We start from the raw sequence: 6000 nt of genomic DNA, 5'->3' as shown, positions 1-6000 counted from the left end.
TCCCAGTTGCCCCCATTGGGAACTTGCTGGAAAACACACGCTGTAACATGCACAGGGCGGGTACCTCAGAGGTCTGGAGGGGTGACCACAAAGCCGTCCCCCTGATGGCTCGCTGTGTTACTGGGGCTCTGCTAGGATTGTGTTTGAACAATGGGGTTTAAGACTGTCGGGATGTAACAGATGCTTTCTGAGGACCCCTTCCAGCTCAGAGCTTCTGGAATCCTTCATGTCCATCCACCTTCAGGCTCTGCTGGTTCTGCTGACCGGTCAGCAGCCACCCTGCTGTATGCAGGGGAGCGGGAAGGACTCAGAGGGCGGGGAGGGGAGGGGAGGAAGCAGAGAAGGACACCAGCACTGCCCTCATGTCTGGGCTGTGTGCTGCTAACAGTTCAGAGTCTTCTGAACACGGGCCTGCACTTCCTGCTGCCCAAGCACATCTTGTGTGTTGTGAGAAAACAGACTGGCAGGAGCCCTTCTAAAGATGGCAGCCTGGGGGCACGTGTGTGGCACTTTCAGTGGAGCATCTGACTTTGGCTCAGGTCATGACCTCACGGCTCGTCGGTTGGAGCCTATGTCGGGGTGTGTGCTGAAAGCTCGGAGCCTGGAGCCTGCTTCGGATTCTGTGTTTCCCTCTCTCTCACTGCTCCCCTCCTTCAAAAATAAACATTACAAAAAATTAAAAATAAATAAAGACAGGCAGCCTGTTTCTTTGTAGGCGGTGGGGAGGGAGGACACAGTAGGCGCATCAAAGGGCTCTGTGAGAGTCTGCATGCTTTGAGCATCTGCCATCCATCCATCCATCCATCCATCTATCTATCCCCCATCCATCCATCCATCCCCTTTCCATCTCCCATGCATGCATGCATCCATCCCCCATCCATCTATCCCCCATCTATCCATCCATCCATCCCCCATCCATCCATCCATCCCCCATCCATCTCCCATGCATGCATGCCCCACCCATCCATCCATTCCCCATCAATCTCCCATGCATACATCCATCTGTCCCCCATCCATCCAGGCCCCACCCATCCATCCATCCTTCCATCCATCCATCCCCCATCCATCCATCCTTCCATCCATTCCCCATCCATCCCCTATCCACCTGCTATCCATCCATCCAACCATCCACCCATCCATCCATCTCCCATGCATGCATGCCCCACCCATCCATCCATCCATCCCCATCCATTCCCCACCCATCCCCCATCAATCTCCCATGCATGCATCCATCCATCCCCCATCCATCCAGGCCCCACCCATCCATCCACCCATCCCCCATCAATCTCCCATGCATGCATGCCCCACCCATCCATCCATCCCTCATCAATCTCCCATGCATGCATCCATCCAGGCCCTATCCATCCATCCATCCATCCATCCATTCCCCATCCATCCCCCACCCATCCAGCCAGCCAGCCATCCCCCATCCATCCACCCATCCATCCATCCCCCATCCATCCATCCCCCCATCCATCCATCCAGGCCCCATCCATCCATCCATCCCCCATCCATCTATCCACCCATCCATCCATCCATCCCCCATCCATCCATCCATCCATCCAGGCCCCATCCATCCATTCCCCATACATCCCCCACCCATCCAGCCAGCCACCCCCCATCCATCCATCTATCTCCATCCACCCCCCATTCATCTATCCATCCATCCATCCATCCATCCATCCATCCATCTCCATCCATCTCCCATCCATCCATCCATCCACCCCCCATCCATCTATCCATCCATCCATTCCCCATCCATTCCCCACTTATCCATCCATCCAGCCAGCCAGCCCCCATCCATCCCCATCCATCCCCCATCCATCCACCCCCATCCATCCCCCATCCTTGCCCCCATTTATCCATCCATGCATCCACTCATCCATCTCCCATCCATCTATCCATCCCCCATCCCCCATCCATCCATCCATCCACCCATCCATTCATCCATCCATCCATCCCCCATCCTTGCCCCATTTATCCATCCATACATCCACTCATACACCTCCTATCCATCCCCCATCCATCCATCCATCCATCCAGGCATCCACAACCTCACAGCCTGCTTTGATTCTGCAACAAGAAGGTACTTATGCCTATCTGCACATGTATGTGCAGAGCACCATTATTCCCAATAACCAGAAGGTAGAAATGACCCGAATATCCATCAATGGAGAATGGATAAGGAAAATGAGGTATATCCATACAATAGAATAGTATTTAGCCCTAAAAATGAGGAAATTCTCACACATGCTACTGCCTGGATGAACCCTGAGGGCTCTATCGCTGAGTGAAATAATCCCATCACAAAAGGACATATCCTGTATGATTCCACTCATCTGAGGGACCCACAGCAGTCAGATCCATAGAGACAGAAAGGACAGGGGTACCAGGGGCTGGAGGCGGGCAGTGGGGAGTTAGCACTTCATCAGCGCATTGTTTCACTTTTACGACATGAACAGAGTTCTGGGCATGGGTGCTGGTGACAGACACACAACAGTGATTGACTCCACCCATTGCCCTGTACACTTACGAATGGTTGGTGGTAAACTTGATGCCGTGTGTACCTCACGATAAAACAAAACCTTTAGAAAAGTACATATGTGGGCCGGACTCAGGCTCCAGGGCCTTTGCACCTATGCCCCTTCCCTGCCAGGTGTGTGTCTGCAGGACAAGCCCCTGTAGCTCTATCCCAGGAATATTCCTAGAAACCACAAATCCTGGAGCAACCAGCCGGCCTGTGCCCTCACTGTGGGCTGTTTCTCACTTGCACCAGAGGAGCCCTGGGTCCTTCTAGAAAGGGCCTGCCTGTGTCTGGGGCAGGAAGTGTGCGAGATGCAGCCTCTCGTCATTAGCAACAACAAGGAAGTGACCAGGAGCACTGGGCCCACGGGAAGAGGACCCACGGGCCGGCGAGGAGAGCTCCCACGGGCCAAATACGGAATAATTTTGCAACACTAATAACTGAAGTGGTTTGAAACACATCAAACTATTTGAAAACTCAGGACTTTATAATGATACGAAGCAAAACCACCTAGTGGCTCTTGGAGGAAACGAGGTGTGAAGGACTGAATATTTGTGTCCCCCTCACTTGTGGAAATCCTCATCCCCAAAGTGACGGGCTGGGTGCTGGGCAGGAGCAGGGCCAGGCCGGGGCTCTGTTCAGCCACTAGGGCTATTCGTGAGGGAGTGAGCGCCCTGTCACGGGCGGTGTGAGATGCAAGAGGGGCCGTAGGAAGACTTCTGTGGTGTGGGCTGCCTCTGGAGACTTCTCTGGCCCCTGGAGTCAGTTCTCCTCTCTAGTCCATAAATGGGGAAACCGAGGAGCCTGTGATGAGCCGATGAAATGCAAGGCATCATTTCTTCCCTCCGCTGCACCCGCCACAGGGCCACCAGCTCTGCCTGCGGTACCCGGAGAGGGGCGCAGTGTGGGACGTGGGCCGGACTCAGGCTCCAGGGCCTTCGCGCCCGTGCCCCTTCCCTGCCAGGTCCGTGTCTGCAGGACAAGCCCCTGTTCCCTGCCATCTTCACCACAAAGTGCTGTTTGTGAGTTTCTAAAAGACACACTCTCTGTGAGTGACTCATGCATTTAAAATTATTTTAATATATTTTACACACTTGTGTATAAATGGGGCCGTGTGTTTCTTTTTATTAAAGGCGTCTTATTTAGGCCGGTCATAATATGATCAGGAGGCTCTCTGCCTAGGCCAGGGTATTTATAGGGACCCAGAGTGGTAAACAGCGTGCAGGGCAGTGCCCGCACCCAGGAGGCCCCTCTGGGGTGCCGCAGACCTGGGGCCTCTGCACGCAGTGGCATGAGATGCCCACCCCAGGACCCTGGGACCTGCTCCAAGGGAAGGCCTGTTTGGGTAAGAAATGTCAGGTCCTGGGCTAGACACTGAGCTGCACCCGGAGGCCGCGGTCCTATCCTTGAGGGGCCCACTGAAGTCGCCGCATTTTCGAGAACCTGCAGAGGATCAGCTTGTGGGGTGCAAAGGTGGGTGGGGGCCGCCCCGCCTGCCTCAGCTCCCGCCCACCCAGCGGCCCCTCGGGCTCCTGCCCTGTGGCTGCAGTGGCGGCTCGCTGGGATTTTAATTTCCATTCGTGCCTTCTCCTGGGATTATTGCTGCGTGGACATCCTCTTCTGTGAAATGATCATGCAGGACTTCTGTTCTGCTTCCTTTAGGGTGGCCTTGTTTTGTTTGTTTCTTCTTATTAAATCGTAGGAGACTAAGGGTGTTCTAGATAAGATCCTTGGTGACACTGTGGGCTGCCAGGAGGACCTGGTCTGAGAAGTGCTGCGCCCCTCCCTCCTCCCATCCTCAGGCTGCCCCTCGGGCAGGATGCACAGAAATGTGCCCCTAGACTTGCTGCCTCCTTCTGCCATCTTTTTGCCATCATCAATGGTAACATCAACGTAGCGCCTTGCAAATGTCCTTTCTACGGAGGCATTTTAGCAAATGTGCTCAGGAGCATGGGTCCCCCACTGCGGCCCACCCCTCAACCCTCCCTATCTAGCCATGTCCTGGACACTTGGCGGGAATGCCTCCCTGACCCCCTGGTCTGGTGAACTCCTGCTTCTCTTTCAGATTCAGTTAAGAAGCTGCCTCCCCCAGGAAGCCCTCCAGGATCTTCCTACCTGTATTCTCACAGCTTACTCTGCTGCACCGTCCTTGCTCACATACATGCCTGCCTCCGTGGCCAAGTGGGAAACGTGATTCTCTGACCCTCAGAAACTGCTGCCTGCACATGACAGGCCCAGTGCGCAGTAGGTGCTCATGGTGTTTCATGTGCCGAAGAAGCCCGTGGATTTGGATCTTGGGGCCGTGTCCTCCCCCTGGTTGGGCAGCACAGGCTGAGTGAGGACACCCATGTCCTCCCATGTTGGTAGGTCTTTTCATTTATTAAAAAAAAAAAATCATAAATTCTTGTTTCCATACTTCAGAAATTTTCAATATCTTCTTACAAAATAAACATTATTTTTAGGGCAGTGTTAGCTTTACAGCAAATTGAAAAGGTACTGAAATGTCCCATATGCACCCTGTGCCCTCCCCCCCACCCCCGGCACAGCCTCCCCACCATCAGCACCCCACCAGGCGGCACGTTTGCTACAACGACAAACCTACATGGACGCGTCCTCATCACCCAGAGTCCACATTTCCATTCAGGCTCACTTGTTGGTGCATTCTGTGGGTTTTGACAAATTCCCAGCGTCACGCCTTCCCCACTGTAGTGTCGTCCACAGTGTTTTCACTCCCTAAAAATCCTCTGTGCTGCACCTGTTCACAACCCCAAACCCCTGGCAAACACTGATCTTTTTACGGTGTCCAAGGCTGTGCCTTTTCCATGTGTCGCATAAGCAGAATCACACAGCATGGAGGCTTCCCGGGTTGGCTGCCCTGGTGACGTGTATTCAAGGCTCCTCCACATCTTCATGGCTTGGCGACCCATTTCTTCTTAGTGCCGGGTTATGTCCCAGCGTCTGCATGGCCCACAGTTCTTTTATCTGTCCACCTGCTGAAGGACATCCTGGATGCTCCCAGGTTTTGGCAATTATGAGCAGAGCTGCTGTAAACATCCGTGGAAACCTCCAGGTTTTCGGACGGATGTCAGTGCCCAGCTCCTTTGGGTACATACCGGGGAGTGCGACTGCTGGACTGTGTGGTCACAGCATGGTCCGTCCCAGTTCTAGTACCCTCCAAATGGGACTATGTTTGGAGAGGGGTCTTTACAGAGGTGATTAAGTTGAAATGAGGCTGTCAGGTGGGCCCGGGTCCAACATGGCCAGTGTCCCCGTGAAGAAGAGATCAGGACACAGACACGTATGGAGGGATGACCCTGTGAGGACACAGGGAGAGGACGGCTGTCTGCACACCAGGAAGGAGGCCTCAGGGGAAAGCAGCCCAGCCCGCGCCTGCCTCCCGGACTTCCCGCCTCCGGGATGGGGGCGGAATGATGCCCCGTCTGTGGTGTTCTGTGATGGCAGCCCCGGCAAGGTTA

Source organism: Puma concolor, chromosome D4 (genome assembly GCF_028749965.1).
Source record: "Puma concolor isolate L17-30 chromosome D4, mPumCon1.1.hap2, whole genome shotgun sequence".
Taxonomy (NCBI): Eukaryota; Metazoa; Chordata; class Mammalia; order Carnivora; family Felidae; genus Puma; species Puma concolor.
Note: the sequence above shows the minus strand (reverse complement) of the source record.